General features: G+C 42.6%; 1 long non-coding RNA gene across 3 annotated transcripts; it reads left to right on the top strand.

Annotated features, from left to right (window-relative positions):
* The first annotated feature begins 8,765 nt into the window (after positions 1 to 8,765).
* Positions 8,766 to 12,701, top strand: LOC136490099 (uncharacterized). Of its 3 annotated transcripts, none has more exons than XR_010767515.1 (8): positions 8,766 to 9,267; positions 9,373 to 9,462; positions 10,126 to 10,236; positions 10,343 to 10,621; positions 11,258 to 11,319; positions 12,026 to 12,133; positions 12,227 to 12,386; positions 12,497 to 12,701. It is a non-coding gene; the product is annotated as an uncharacterized lncRNA (long non-coding RNA). The 3 variants fall into 3 exon arrangements; XR_010767517.1 differs by lacking the exon at positions 9,373 to 9,462 and having other exon boundaries at positions 10,343 to 10,416; positions 10,508 to 10,621; positions 12,497 to 12,699; XR_010767514.1 differs by lacking the exon at positions 9,373 to 9,462 and having other exon boundaries at positions 12,497 to 12,700.
* The last annotated feature ends 4,438 nt before the right edge of the window (positions 12,702 to 17,139 follow it).

Below are 17,139 nucleotides of genomic sequence, written 5' to 3' on the forward strand. Positions count from 1 at the left end.
TCGAACCCTGCAATCTTAGCACCACAGCTCCTCTGGTTATCAACCAAGTCACGGACCAGGTTGACCTCGCCAATAAGGCTAATCCCTGCCTGCGCAACGAAGAACACAAGCAAGAACAAGAAAGAACGCAACCAAATTGCAGATGAAAGATTAATCTCACGAGTTGGGGTCTCACAAACCGATGAACGGCAAAACTGTTTCTTGACAGAATAATCTAAGCAAAACCCAAACCCTAATGGAGGGGTGGCAGCTGTTTATGAAGACTCTAGGGTTGTGCAAGACCCCTGGACGCGCCCCTAATGGGCCCAAACTCGATACATAGTCCAACGGACCCAAAGACAGTGTCGCAGCACCCTGGCAGATTCTGGACGCTGACTTGTTTCGACGATTCCTGTTGATTCCGAACATCTTTTGATGTGCAACCACTTGGATTGGCTTCCTTATCAAATTAGATTTCCATCCATATGTGGATCATCGAAAACGGAGTCCGGATGCGTCCTGGGCGACCAGTTTAAGGCAGACTAGTCCTGGAGGCCAAGCCAAACTCGAATTCTTGTTGGACTGGGCCTCCGGCTTGTGTTGGACATCCTTGCTGGTCATCATCACCTCCTCCACATCCTCTTAGTCCCTCTAGACCCTCTCCAATGTTCCTCAGTAAGATAACATCATTAGGTAGTAGTCTATTCTTAAAAGTATGAAAAGGATCGCTTAAGAACGAGCTCACCTGTAAATTGAGTTGACGCATTCGAGCCTGGGTCATTGGACCTTGCATGACGGATGGAGGATCAGCTGGTACATCCGAAGGAGTGATGTCCTCATCACAGCGAGTGAGAACCTATCCCTTCGTCCTCATCGCCGTGCTCGGCATCCCGAGCTCGATGTGGAAGCACTCACGAGTGGGGTCGTAAGTGCCTTCGTCATCAGAGTCGGAGTAGCCAAAGCAGTAGTCGCTTGCGGACAGGAAGTGGCGCATGGCTTTAGGGTCGCGTAGCCTGAAGAAGTCCGCTCTGGCCCACGCCTCATCCTCCTCCGAGGATTTAGCATGGGTGTGGGTCAAGGTAGTGCCAGAGATCGAGGGTGAAGCATTGGCGGCGTCCTGAGGGCTCCACGTGAGCGAAAGCATAGGCAGAAGCATAGGCGGCGGCGACATTACGCAAATCGAAAGGGTACGGGGATGGTGCCATCGCTGGGTCTTGCTCCACTAGAGGCGACACCTCAGGAGGTGGTGGGGTAGAGCTTGATGATGGGGCGTCGCTGCATGCCACCAGTGCCTTTCCCTTGCCCAGGCTGAAGCTAGACAGGCCCCCAACTAGGGACTCCATACCAACAGCCGGGCATGGGATACCGGTAGAACACGGTGCGTCGCCCTAAGCTTGCATGGTGTCGGGGTGGCCCCGCTCGCATCGTGCTTGGCGAGCGCGATGAGAGTGACCGCCCGGGCGCTGTCTGTGCCTAGGCTGCTGGTGTGTGATGTCGTCGTCGGTCGGTGGGGCTCAGGGTGTGAGGAGTACCATGTCGTACTCAGATCCTAGAGACATAAACTCTAGGCTCCCAAACCAGATCACCATGTTGAGATGCATTGGTCGTACGGGGTCTGCCATCCGGAACTTGTTGGGAAGACAAAGCTGACACGCAGTAGATACCCTACCTGGCGCGCCAACCATTGGTGTTTTGGACCGGCGAGCCCTCAACCAACTAGTGAATTTGTACTGCGTGTTCCTAATCCCGGATGGTGATGCAAAGAGACACAAGGTTTATACTTGTTCGGCCAATAGGTGCCCTACGTCCAGCCTGAGAGATCAATCTTGTATTCCTTGCACCGAGGTGCTCGTAGTAGGGGGTTACAAGCTGGGCGAGAGAGGGAGCTAGCCCTAGGTCTCTGCGTGGAACGGTGTGGATTGCTTGAGATGTTTATCTCAGGCAGCGGGGGAGCATGCGGATTATAGAGTGTTGCGCGTTGCTTGCACGTGGGTCTAAGCATCTATCTGTCTATGTTCTGTCTGGTCATCCGTTCGTGAGAGCGTGGGCTCGTCACCCCTAGAAATGGCCCCGGTCTCTCCCTTTTATAGTTGAAGGGGGGACAGGGGTGATACATGTGTTCGCTATGCAGTGTCCTGTAAGCGGAGGTGGCATGTCTGAGCCCTGTAGCTTGCTACTGTGGCGGCATGGTTGATGGAGCGATCCTATCCTTGATGTGCTGGAGCAATGCGCCGGTCACATCCGATCCTGTGCGACATGGGAGCTCCAGTGATAGCTTGACATAGGGCATGGCGAATGACGTGCCGGTCGCTGTGTCCTGATAGTGTAAAAAGCCAAGGCTCAGTTGGTGTCGAGGCCAAGCCATCGTGGGGGGCTTGGCGAGCGCGAATCTCGAGGCTGCCGAGACCCTAAAGTGGATTGCCGAGGCCCAGAGGGAGCAGTTGGTCCTACACACTGATTCTGAGGCTATAGTGACCCGAACTTGACTCCCCACGCCGCGTTGTTCCTAGAGCAGGGGTTAGGTAGCATAGAGTAGTACGGGCATCAGTCGTGGGCACAGTGCCGAGCACAGTGACCGGTAACCCCTGCCCTGTCCTGTCCCGGACGGCATGGTGTTGATGTGACTCCCATCTTGTTGGTCACTCCGCTGTGTCGAGCCGTCGTCCAGCTGACACCATGGGAGTGATTGGCCGCGTTAGTTGAATGTGACGTTCTGTCAGGGAAATCGATCGAGGCGGAGGCGGCGGGGCTGTTCGTCGAGCCGGCCTCGAGCGAGATGGAGAATCGGTTACTTGTTCGAGGCCTTACATGTGAGGCCTCGAGCGAGGCGAAGGTTACTCATCCAAGGCCTTACGTGCGAGGCCTCGAGCGAGGTGGAGAATCGGTAGCCTATCCGAGGCCTTTCGAGCGAGGCCTCGAGCGAGGTGGAGAGTCGGTAGCCTCAGACAAGGCCGGGGGTTAGCCAATAATTGTCTCTTGGCTTTGATTTTGACAGGGTCTAAGCAATTTTTTCGGTTTTCTCTTAGGGGACCCCTTTTTATGGTACCCGACACTTCTCTTTCCCAAGTTGCATCGTGTTCACTACCCTGATTACTCCACATGACCTTGTAAAACTTGACCACCCAACTCCAAGTCACTCGCTCTCGAGTTTCAATTACTCGGACCAGTTTTCTTCAAAAGTCAAATCAGATTCTAACTTGATATCCCCTAGTGGAACTCTCTCTTCAGGGACACGAAGACATTTTTTCAACTGAGATACGTGAAAGACATTGAAGATAGCACTCGTCTCAGGAGGTAATTGGATCTTGTATGCTACCTTACCACTCTGTCCTATGATTTGAAACAGACTAACATATCTCGGCGCAAGATTTCGCTTCACACCAAAGTGTTGGACACTCTTCATGGGTGAGACTTTTAGATAAACGAAATCTCCAACTTTGAACTCGATAGGTTTTCTACAGCGATCAGCATAACTTTTCTACCTAGCTTGAGCTATGGCCATATGGATTTGGATAGTACGGACTTGTTCTTCGGCTTCTTTAACAAAATCAAAACCATAATATCTCCTTTCACCGGCTTCAACCCAATTCAATGGGGTTCTACACTTTTGGCCGTACAAAGCTTCAAACGGTGCCATCTTGATACACTCTTGATAACTCTTATTATAAGAGAATTCAGCTAGGGGCAACCACTTTTCCCATGAACGCTTAGACGAGATGACACACGCTCTCAACATATCTTCTAAGATTTGGCTCACTCGCTCAGTTTGCCCAGTGGTTTGCAGATGATATGCAAAGCTTCTTACTAACTTAGTTCCTAATAACCCATGCAAGTGCTCCCAAAAGCGAGCAGTGAACTATGGCCCTCTATCAGAGATAATAGTGCGAGGTACCCCATGAAGTCGGACTATCTAATTGAAGTACAACTCAGGTTGAGTGAAGATGTACTTAAGACTTTTATGATCAGTGTAGATGTGGCACACATTGCCAAGCAAGTAATGTCTCCAAACCGTCAAAGCATGAACAACTGTAGTGAGTTCTAAGTCATGTGTAGGATAATTCACCTCATGCTTCCAAGGTTGGCGAGAGGTATAACCAATGACCTAACCTTCCTGCATAAGAACACCTCCTAAACTTGTGCTTGATGCATCACAAAACACATCAAAAGGTTTCTTGATTTCCGGTTGCGCCAAAACCAGAGCCGAAGTTAGAAGGGTTCGTAGGGTGTGAAAAGTCACATCACACTCTGAAGTCCAGACAAACCTCATGTCTTTTTACAGCAACCGAGTCATAGGCTTGGCTATTTTAGAGAAATCTAGGGTGAAGCGACGATAATAGCTAGCCAACCCCAGAAAACTCTGAACCTCGTGCATCGAGATTGGAGCCTTCTAGTCCAACACTTCTTGCACCTTGGTGGGATCCACCATAATTCAACCATCAGACAACATATGCCCGAGAAAAGGTACCTCACGAAGCCAGAATTCACACTTGCTGAACTTTGCATAAAGCTTGTGTTCACGCAATCTAGCGAGAACCGCTCGTAAATGTTCAATGTGATCTTCGTCATTCTCATAATAGACCAAAATATCATCCATAAATACCACCACAAATTTGTCCAACTCGGGCATAAACACCGAATTCATCAAATACATGAAGTATGCGGGGGCATTAGTCAATCCAAAAGACATAACAAGATACTCATAAAGATTGTATCTTGTAGAGAATGAAGTTTTTGGAATATCCTCAGGCTAGATTTTGATTTGATGATAACCAGATCTCAAATCAATCTTGGAAAAGACTTTTGCTTTAGACAACTGATCAAATAAGATATCTATGCGTGGCAGAGGGTACTTATTCTTGATTGTGACTGCATTCAAAGGCCTATAATCTACACACATGCACAGTGAGTGATCCTTCTTCTTCACAAAGATAGCCAAACACCCCCACGAAGATGAACTAGGATGGATAAAGCCTTTCTTTAGAAGTTCATTCAACTGGGTCTTAAGTTCGGCTAGTTTGTTGGGAGGCATTCTATAAGGTCTTCTAGATATGGGCGTCGTACTAGGTAGCAACTCTATCTTCAACTCCACATCCTGATCTCGGGGGCAATCCTGGCAAATCATTGAGAAAACATCCAGAAAATCACACACTACAGGGATATCTGCAATAGCCTTTGCTTGCACCGCATTTGTCGCACAAGAGAGATTGATGTCCTTAGGTAGTTGCACTAGAAAACCTTCCTGATTACTAGGATCTTTGAGCATGACTACTCTAGTCGATGTATCAATAAGCACCCCATGACTGCTCATCCAATTCATTCCCAATATCACATCAATATCCAGCCCCGGTAAAACTACCAGATCAACCTGATAACTTTGTCCCTCTATCTCAAGTTGCATACCCCTGACTACTAGATTTGTTGGGATATTACCACTGGCAGCCCTAATACAATAACCCTCACCCTCAACAGTGTATGTTTTCTGCTTAAACTTGGATGCAAATGCGGGGCTCATAAAAGAATGTGAAGCACCCGAATCAAATAGTACAACTGTAGGGTGTTGATCATCTAGAAACTTACCAGCAGTGACTACCTCTCCTGAAGGAATATCAGCAATATTAATGTAGTTCACCTGCCCTTGACGGCCACCTTGGTTGTTATTCTTCTTAGGATAAGGACACTCCCTTGCCCAGTGACCTGGCTTGTTACAGTTCCAGCATGGCATGTTGCTTGGAGGAACCTTTGAGCTACCTTGACTAGTAGTGCCCTTTGGAAGAGCAACTGTAAAAGCCTTGCAAAATCTAGTCTTGCCTGGATTCTTCTTCTATGGTGGGAGGAACTTAGCAGCTGATACCGAAGGACGGAATGGAGCCTTAGATGTGATTGGAGCTTTGGACTGTGAGGCACCCGCCTCGTAGGCTCTCTTGTAATTCTTTGAAGCAGCATAAATAGCATTGTTGTTCTCTTGAGATAAAGCATCACTAACAAACTCATTAAAAGTGGCACACTTACAATTTCCCATAGTCTTCATCAACTTGGGGCTAAGTCCCCACTTGAAACTAGTGATCTTCTTTGCATCCGTGTCAATAAACTCAGTAGCATACCTTATAAGGTTATTGAAGGCCTATAGGTATTCATTCAAGCTCTTGTTCCCCTATGTTAGCTTCATGAACTCCGTGTGCTTGATTGCCATGAGACCAGGAGGAATATAATTTCCCCTGAAAGTAGACTTGAACTAATCCCAAGTGATTTGGGCATCAGCGAGCATAGTGGACCGATGATGACTCCACCAAATACCAGCTTGCCCATGCAATTGGTGAGATGCATACTCATTCTTCAGCACCTCTGTCAAGCAAAGCAGACGGAATGGGCGCGGGTATAATTTGCATGTGCATAAAAATATACCGATAAAGATAAATATTAGGGAGGAGCGTGGGTGGGGAGACACCGGGGAGAGTAGATTTTCAGTGACACGGCGTAGGGTTGGGTCATGGGAGGACGCAAGACTCTTTCACTTTGACCTAATTCTTTTTTGAACTCATGCTACTGACCATGGAGGACGCATGTAGAACTCTCTTCAAATTAAACCTCCCACTGGCAAGACGCCTACTGCATCAACTCTTTGCAATGCATAGAGAAAGATAAACTTATTGCATATATTGCATTTTAGTACCAAACTAGTTAACAAATCAAGACCTTTTTTTAGCAAAACATTTTACCTCTGCTTTTAAAAAAAACAATGTAATGGTACAATTACTGACAGTGGCGGATCGGACGAAAACAAATGTAGAGTATTGGGGCTATTGTATGGGCTGAGCAGACTAGCAATTGTATTTAACAATGTACTATACATTTACATGATATTAAAGGGTATATATACTTGGTGTTTGTCTAGAAATTTTGGGGGGGATAGCTGTACCCCCATGCACCTACTGTACATCCACCCCTAATTACTAGGGTTACCGGTTACAAAAGAAGATCAACAAGAACAACATAGATATGCTTTCCTGGTCCATGTCCTTAAGTTAATGCTCCACTTTTGCAGCAATGATAATGCAATGTAGATCCCAAACAATAGAAAGTGGCTTAGACCATTGCTAACTCACATACACATGTGTTGGAATACTTGGAGTTGGCACACATGCACAAGGGTGGTGAGAAACGCGCTTGAGATAGAAGTTTTAGGGGCGTTAGACTAGGTTAGACTAGTCTGACACACCCTATAACAATGCGCGTGAGACAAAGAGCAAGGAAATCAAGTCGGACCGTGGGGCGAGACCAGTCCGACGCGTATGCAACAGATGCAGAGAGCGGACAGAACCGGTTGGACCAGTTGGGAAGATGCCATCGGACGTCACTCGTTCATGGTCTGACTCCATAACCCTAGTGAGCAAGTGTTACGGCGACACATGGTTGTGGTGGTGTGAGAGTTGAACCGCCTCTAGTCTGACAATGTCCGGTCAGACCGGAGTCCGATGGTGTTTCCAGGTTTTGGAGCTCTTAGTGTGAATTTCGCAGGGCATACGATGGGTTTTCAACGATCGAGTGGACACGTGGCACCATAACTCTTGACCAAATGTGTGGTTGTGTTAGTTTGTAGAATTATTTGATCAAATTTAGTTATTATTGTAATTATTCATTGAATTAATATAAAATAAATGTAATAGTATCTAAACTTTGTTAGGAAAATTTGAAAACTTGCAAGACAACATAATTTTGGTATATAATAATTGCATAAAAATTTCAAATGATTATGACAAAGTAGTACTACACATTGTTCATAAATAGATATATCTCGCACATGATTATATGACTAAGTGAGAGATGTTTCTATGGAAATATCTAAATTTACATCTCGTATGTAAGGGATATAGTGTTGAATATTGACATGAGACTATCTCCAGCAACAACATCCAAAATACAAGACCCATTCGACCTATGGGTGGAACTACAGGCAAATGGTTCAATACCCATTCAGCATCTTCTTCAACAATTAATAGGACCCAAAAGAGAATCATTTCTGCAAATGGGTTTCGAGGAGAGAGGATGATCATATTTAGGTTGTGGCTCTCTGACAACCCAAAATGGGTCTTCCGTATAGGTACTCTATTGGAGACCGTTTTTGGGTCTCATGTTGGAGACCATTTTTGAGGCTTGATAGGACTCGAAGTCCCAAACTACAAGCAAAAAATAGAGCCAAACTTCGAGGGACCAAAATACGAAACCACAAAATAAAAATTGGACTATAGTCACCAACATAGAAATCAATGTTATATTAATTTTTTTGTAAATTAAAAATTAAATACTCCCTCTACTCCAGATTATCTTAAATCCTGAAATTACAAAACATATATATGTATTGGTGCAGGAATGCACTTCAGGATCATGTAATATTAATGATTGGCTTCAATGGAAATATTACCAACATTATACTTAAATTATTATTTTTTTATAACAGTACAACACACGTTCAAATACCAATTATTGTAGGATTATTTTTTCATTGCAACATACGAGCATGATCATGTGTCAACATATATATTGTAAAATCCATGTAAAAATTGAAGTAACTTATAATTTGGAAAATGGAGTAGTGTAAACGATGTAAAAAAATTGTTTTGTCGAATCGAGTTGGCGGAAGTGCGGGACAAGTCCCGCTCGTGGTTTTCCAACAAAAATTTCAAAATAATGTCGTCCAAACTTACCTATCTACTGGTCCACACAGCCACCACTTCTCCCTTTCTATCTTCTGCGCACACCACGTTCTCTCTTCCCCCACGCACGTCGCCCTCCTCTCCTAAGGCCGGATCCACGCCGGGGCGACCTCCTTTCAACTCCTGCGGCCTAATCAACACTAGGGCGGCCTCCCTTCAACTTCCTCATCTAGATCAACGTAGTGGGGGCTGCCCTTCTCTCCCCCCGACTAGATCCTCGGCATGCCCTCCATTGCTGGCAGCAGCGCCTCCATCGACTCATGGTGGGCTGCGGGAGGATCCATGTAGTGGGGCTGCCCTTCCTCTCCCCTCGACCGGATCCATGGCGTGGCCTCCATTGTTGGTAGCAGTGCCTACATCAACTCATGGCGGGCTATGGGAAGTATTGGGGCTGTGGTCCATGGAGGAAGCCCCACATCGCCAGCCTCGCCAAACTCCACTGTTCTCTGCCCCGTCTTCCCCTCCGTCCCTTCCCGAAGGCTCGGAATCCCCACCTCCAGCGACCATGGCATCCACTCTGCAAGAAAGGTGAAGGCAGTGGCTGTGTGCTCATAGGATCCTTTGAGCGTTGCTGCAGGTTAGAGGAACATGCCGATCTCTGTTTTGTTCTTCAACTCACAGCTTTGGTCCTCTTGGATCTCTATTCTTTTCTGGAGTCCATCAGTCACCGTTTGGTCTACAGATCTGTAGGTCGGCAGCAGTGGTGCAGCAGTAGCTCAATTAGATCGACTTTTCCTCTGTGCTTGGCTCATGTGCAATAGTGGCAGCCTAGGTTACTTTCTAATACAAGTTTCATTGGCTCAAGTTATGCTTTATCTTATTATTCAATCACAAGATTTTTAACTCCATTCTTGTCTTGATTTTTGATTTAGATAGCTTGGCAAATATGCTTGTGGGGTTGCAGTAACTTAATCAAGTATTTATTTGATTGTTCTCTTGAACCGTAGCCTGTTTAGTGGTCAAAGTTAGCACTTGGTTAATATTTTCAGAGTTACTGAAAATTGTGCTGCCTCTATTTCTGTGCTTTCACCCAATAAAATCATCATAGGTTGTACGACCCTTGAGGCATACTGACAGTAATAGCAGTTTGCTAGCGTTGGCTTCTGTTTGCTTATGTTTTGTAGTTCTAGTTACCATTCGATTACCTGATAGCCTGAAAAGGAATTTGCATATAATTTTTGTTGTCTGGCTTAGTTTTGATTGCAAGTTTATATCTTAGTGCTATTATTCATTCAGTCACGTATTTTATTTCTAGGACCTAGCAGACCTCAATTGAGATCCTGGTCTCCTGTTTCTTCTGTAAGCTTGCCCTAGGAGCAGGAGCGCATCCTGTTATCGGCCTCCTATAATGGCAAACTTCCATAACGATCACTTGTTATATTGCTAGGAAGTAGAAACTTCCTTGCTAAATCTAATTTGTTCTTTTTGCTGGCAGGTGAGATCTATGGGAACGAAAGGGACTTGAGAGGTCTTCTCTTATTTGGTATTCAATTGTATTATATTGCTAAGGAGAGCCTTATTGTGTGTAGCAAACATGTGTAAACTTGTATGTCCTAAGCTCCTGCCACACTGGTTTCATTAATTGCCTATAATAAGTGAAGATTACTGTCTACTCTATGTCATAGCTAGTTTTATGTTGACACTTCATGTAGGGCCATGCTATGTTCAATTGGTCACTGGTAAGCCTCTTTGTGATGTGAGCCGGCGAGCCAGCAGGGGAGCATTGGTGAGATTCTGGCAAACTACGCGTGTATGAGATGAATCCATTTATCTAGCATAGAGCAGAGGTATAGAGCATGATGTGCGGGGTGCTGCAGCCTAGGACGGGGCAAGCGGGTCGGAAGATGTTGGCAGCAAGCCTAGGGGCGATGGCTGCATGGAACCAAATGCCGGCGCGCTGCTGCTGCATGATGTGAGCACCTTAGTGGCAGGTGGATGTTCTTCCTCTTCTACTTCATCTGCTTCGTTGTTCCCCATTCTATCCATTATTTTAGTGTGGCAGTGCCTTGTGTTATTTAGTTATTGACTGCTTATTGCTTGATATTTTCTGTTTGACTTCTGTGTCTAGGATTGTTTCAGTTTAGTCTAGGTAATAGTTAGTATTTTTATGTTGTTGGTATGATCAGACATGTAAATGCAATGTAGATTATAGTCTTGATTATTGTTGTCAAATCTAAATGAATGGTCTTGTCATTCTATCATTGATACACAGACGTGACACATGCATTTTTTTGCCTCTAGAGAAACTTTGATAGACAGACAGACATATCTATGTTCTACAAGGCCAGATATGTTGTAGGGTGAATTTCAAGTAATTATGCAGTATTTTAGACTGATGCAATACTATTTATTATTTCCCTATCACTACTAAACTATCTTCAGGAAAGTTTGTAGTCACTGATACAGCTACACTATATTAAGGTGTGATATATGATCATTGATGCATATGCTATTTCGTTACACTTTGCGTTACAAGTAGTATATTCAGCAGGGTCAATCATTGACATAAGTATTTCTCTTTTGTGTTGTAACTCCATATTGAAATGTTACTCTATATCTTTTTCTAGGAGAATGGTGTAGCGGAAGTGGTCATGGTAATTCAAAGAAGCAAGCGATGCTTATAAAAAAGGTATTTGCTTTATTTAGCATATTCTCACATAATTTAGTCCCTATTGGCTTTAATATTGTTTAGATTTTTTAGAGAGTTCAATGTGTTGCACCAAATCAGAAAGATGGATTCCTTAAACAGAATGATCAATTTGTAAAATCTCTTGTTTGTGAAATACTTCTTTATCTACAATGGCTTTTTTATAATAATTCATGCTATTTTCATTTCTCCTCTTTAATAGAACAAAGAACCATGTGAGTCTACATATAGTGACGATGATGATATACTTTTCTAATAAAAAGGTTATCAACTGGTTTGTTGTATTCAAGAATAATATACTCTTAGTTTGTTTATATGTCAATATTTTTGCCTAATGATTATGATTTACAAGAATTTGTATTGGAACTAATGCTAAGGTGACACTAATGACAAGGAATCTAGAAGTAGAAACAATGTCCCCCTAATGCTATGCTAATGATTCTAGACAAATAGCTGTACATCTTTTCATTGAACCATTGAATATGATATATTAGACTTATAATGTCAATTTATTAATGATAAATAACATTATAACACTATATAATTGCAATTACCAATCTCTTCCTTTCGGTTTAATTCTTGCCCAAGGAATTCTATAGAGGTAGGATAATAAAGGTACAAAATGTAAGAACCATATTTTCATATTTATTATAGTAAAATGTTTGTTTTATATTGTTTCATATGTAAGGATCATCATGGAGTGCTTGGAGAGACTACCATTGCACAATAAGAGGTAGCTCATGACAAGGCTACATGCCACAAGAGTCCAAAACATGAGCAACCTCCTCCAATGGTGGTAGGTGAACAAAATATCACTGATCTTAACTATATTATCTTGATAAACAAATGATGTTTGTTGGTCGCTAAGTGATATGTCAAATTAATATAGGTTTGGTCCACAGTGGTACTTATGACTACAAAATATCCAAATAAGGTCTTTTGAGCACTAATCCAAAAAGATGTTTTGGTGGAGTTGAGACAAAATCAATTCTACAAAGTGGATATCAATCATCCTGGGTACAATAACATTGGTGATGCCCTTGCCAAAGGTGGTAACAATTGTTTGGACTTTGTCATTTGTATGTTCGTACTAGCTTTTAAGTTTACATCAACTAATATAGATAGAATAATATTTAATGTTATAACTTTCTCTTTGCAGGTTGAAATGATTAATGGCTGAATTCTTATATTGATGTGTGCAAAAATGGATGAAGAAGCAATGGAATTTAAGAACACTAGATATCACACTTTCATTTCTAGTAGTATGGGCTTGTACTCTTCAATACTATATGTAGTTGCTCTCAAGCTAGAGCCACATCATTATGTACCTATACTGTCACTTGATTTGAAAAAGTATTATGTTGAAATCTTCAAATAATTTGTGGATCTTGCTATGGTTATTGAAATTTGCGGCTCATGAGATTCTATAATGTGTCATATTTGTGTGATTCTATAATGTGTAGCCCACATGTAAGGGTAATATAAATATTTTATTTAAAAAGTTGAATGTGTTACAATAGGTAAAACATGTGTTGTAAACCATGTGTTACTCCATTCCACACTATATACTCTACTACAATGTGGAAGTGTTACTAGAATACTAAAAAATTGTTACAAAAGAAAATCACTGTAACACTAGACAATGTTATAGTAGATATGTGTTACAAACTATGTACTCCACATTATGGAAGTGTTACTATAGCTAAAAAATGTTACAACAGAGAATCACTGTAACACTAGACAAATATTCCAATAGATATATAAATGTGTTACAACGTAGTAACACTTTTCTATATATAAAAGAACACATATTCCATGTTACAATAGATTAGTCTATAGTATCATGGCCAATTAGAACACATAAAATATGTGTTACTAAGAGAGCTAGTAACACTTTTTTCAGCCTATAGTAACACAAGTTGGTTTTACTATATCCCCATCTTGTAGTATTCCCTATGCACTATAGTGTCCCTAATTTCTCCAAGTTCACTAGAGTAGATGAGATGTCAATGATGGAGCATATTAGTTGCTACATTGCTCAGCTTGGAAAACATCTATTGAGGAGGCACATAAAGTCTGATTCTTTCCTTTGTCTTTATCTGGACCGGACTTCAGTTGGTTTTCGTCACTAGAGCCAAACTCAATTACTGGATGGGCCAATTTAGAACATAAGTTTCACGCAAACTTTATAATGGAATAGGGGAGAAGAAAATCTCAGATTTAGCAAGCATGAGGCAGAGGAATAATGAGTCAGGGTCTGAGTTCATTCAAAGATTTAGAGAAGTAAGGAGCAGTTGTTACTTGTTGAATCTATCTGATGGCTAAATTGGTTGATTTGGCCCTTCAAGGGATGTCACCAGTAATTAGAGAGAAATTCAATGGCCAAGAATTTGAGAATTTGGCTCATCTAGTTCAGAGAGTGTCTGCCTTTGAAGGTCAACTTTAGAGCCTACACAAAGAGAAATATTTAAAGGGAACTGCTACTACAGCTAAACAATATGATGTAGATTCTGATGAAGATCCTAAGGTTGCAGCTATTGAGTGGACATGGGGCAAGGGTCCTGTGTCATGTCATTGGGTGAAGGAGACAGAAAGCACCTATGATTTTGATATTAAGAAAGCCGATAAAATCTTTGACTTGCTACCAGAGAAGAGGCAATTGAAGTTGCCTCCAAATCATGTGATTCCTTTGGCTAGAGAACTCAAGAGGAAAAAGTACTACAATTTTCATAATGCTACTTCTCATAGTACTAATGAATGCAGAGTTTTTCACCAACATATTCAGAAGGCTATTGAGCAAGGAAAGATCAAGTTCGAATCTACCAAGAAGTTAACAATGGACGTAGATGGGCATCCTTTCCCTAGAGAGCATATGGTGGAAGTCCAGTTGGCTAAAGGGAAGACAAAGGTACTAACATCAGTCAAAGCAAAAGAAGATGGATCAGTTGATCCCAAAGTTTAGATATCGACTAATGAATACAAGAATGTTAGACAATAGCGCGATCAGTAAAAGAACCAATACGAACAAGTTGAGACTTCTAGGGCTGGTGCCATGCATCCTCGCTTAACTTCTAGGATTCTATTGAATAAGTGGCAGCGCCAGCAAGAAAAAGACTACTAGCATTGGCTTGAAGAAGGAGAATACCGGTGCTAATGTGAAGAAGAAAGGTATGAAAGAGAGAAAGCTGAATTGCATTGGAATTGCCCTTTCTTCAGGCATTGTTGGAATAAAGGTTTTAAATTGCCTACAAGGAACAATTGTCCTGAGTACAGTGATTAGTATTAAGAGTTTAGGCAATCTCAAACCAACCGCCGATCTATCCATGAGTGATTAGGTCATCAGTATAATGACATGGATCGACATGTAAAAAATAAAGGAGTTCATGATCGGCTAGGTAAGCATGAGTATGATCAAAACTGGGCCAATTTTGATAAAGAGGAAAAAGAGTATATTTGGCAAGAAGGCCAGTGGTGCCTAGGAGGTTCGATAAGAAGTCATAAGAGAAGGGTTCAGCGCTTGAGAAACAAAGAGTTAGAAGCTTAGAAGGCTAACAGGCCTCGAGTATGGCGTGCCAAGAAAACAGCTGATAAGGGTAAGCCATCAGCTAATACTGATATGTTTTTCATTCTACCTATAGAGTTCAGACCTCCTTCAATATATGAGCAAGAGGGGTTTGATGAAGAGACGTTGGAAGAGGCGGTAGCATAGCTAAATCTCCAATCACAACAAGCTATATTTGACAAGCCATCTCAGCATCAACACTTGAAGGCTCTATACATGAAGGGATTTATCGATGGGAAGCCGATGACTAAGTGTTTACACTGGAATTTGGAAGAAGGATCTTAGAAGCTCAGGAGCTCCCAAGATCATGACAGCAGGGGATCAGTTGCGTGCAGATCAAAACTAGCTGATTCGGATGCAACGCTAGAATCAGCTTTCTTCAGATAGCGCCAGCAGTTAACGACAGAGGCTATGATCGGCGTTGAGACAAGACATGCTAGACTCTACAAAAAGGGAAAGATTAGAGTCCAAGTTATCTTAAATTAGGAATGTTTTCATTATGTCAAAGATTGTATTGAGTCGTACTCGAGTAGGGTTTGTTTTTAGACTCCGGGTATAAATACCAAACCCCGGCATTGTAAAGAACATGAACCAATCAATCAAATACAAGTCAATTACTTTTTTTAGCTATGGCCACCCCTTAGGAGTAGGAGTAGAGTATATCTCGATGAGTTCTTTGGCAAGTACGGCTGCATCGATCCGGTCGACCTCCACTGCTTGTTGTAAGTACCATCATGGTTTATACCTCTGTTTGTCTGGCTGCATCGATCCGGTCGACCCCCACTGTGGCTCTGGTATAAGCTAGTTATCGACTCTTGCCTAATTCAAGTATGGCCTGTGTGATTCTGCCTCACACCCCACTACTTGAATTGGATCAAGGTCAAGTTATCGGCTCTATCTTAGAGTGGCAGTCTTTGGTAGATTCATTAAGTTACTCATATTTCTTATTGCTTTCATTGCTTATCTAATTACAGCAATATCACTCTGCTCGATTGAGATTGATCTGGATCGGCCTCATATCTTGTTTAACTCATCATTTGCTAATCTAAAACTGATCTAATCTACATCTTAAGCGATGAGTTATGTTTTTATCGGCTATTTTGCGTCAATCTTAATCGTGCATAGCGTGCGGTTAAGGCATGTTCGATCTTGAGTAGATCTATCGGTTAGCGAGAACCATTTCATGGCCCATCATCACAGCCTGTGGGATTCTGCCTCTCACCCCACTGTTGGCACCATGGACTGGGGATCGTTGGTTGATAGATCCATTCCTGAGAAGACATGACCTTAACTGTGCGCTATGCCTGAATTGGCTATTTAGCCGATACGAATGCTTTCATGAACAGTTCACATCATGAGATCATTGAAGTAGAGATAAGTTGAAAGATGTGTTAGCCCCATGATCTTGTTATTGTATTATGGCCTGCATGATTCTACCTCATGCCCCACTGATATTAGTAATGAGTTAGGGTTGTCGAGTCTATTGTTGTTTCTATGACCTGCATGATTCTGCCTCATGCCCCACTGGTCATGGTGATAGATGAGATCTAACATGTTAATTAGATTTATCTTTATTAAATGATTAAGTGATGTTGAATTGTTTCTTTATATAAAAAGGAGTTTGGTTACTCGTAATCATTGGCTCAGTATGGACCGATCATCATTGATATCTTATTGCCATTGATTAATATTCATTTAAATAATGTTTATCCTGAATGATAACTGATTCTCCTCACATGACCCCATGAGCTCTAACTGACTTATTCTCATGAATATACTGGAATTGGCTATTTAGCCAATTTCCTTTCATATCGGCTCTCACAGCCGTACATTTAGGACTGTCTGGTAACACCAGCAAGTTCCACCCTTAACTACTGATGAACTTTCTCTCCTTATCAATTGCAGGGTCAAATTAACTAGCATGCCTTGGGAGGATTGCATAGGATCGACCACCCTTGCGCTGAAGCTAGGCGGATCTACTCCATCGAGCGGACCCTTCCGGCTTGCTGCGTGTGTCCTGGGCACGGGACGAAATTTTGTGTTGACACATGTTTCTGGCACGCCTGGTGGGACACCACAATCATCATGGTGGTTCACAACAACGACAACATCCTTATGGTACATTATGAAGACCTACCTGATGAAGATAAGGGTACCATCAACAAAGCTACGAAATAATTTTAGAAGAAGTGTTTGTTGTCCTACACCAAAACACATGACAACACAATTATTTAGAAATT

The sequence above is a fragment of the Miscanthus floridulus genome, chromosome 1, assembly GCF_019320115.1.
Source record: "Miscanthus floridulus cultivar M001 chromosome 1, ASM1932011v1, whole genome shotgun sequence".
NCBI classification, from domain to species: domain Eukaryota; kingdom Viridiplantae; phylum Streptophyta; class Magnoliopsida; order Poales; family Poaceae; genus Miscanthus; species Miscanthus floridulus.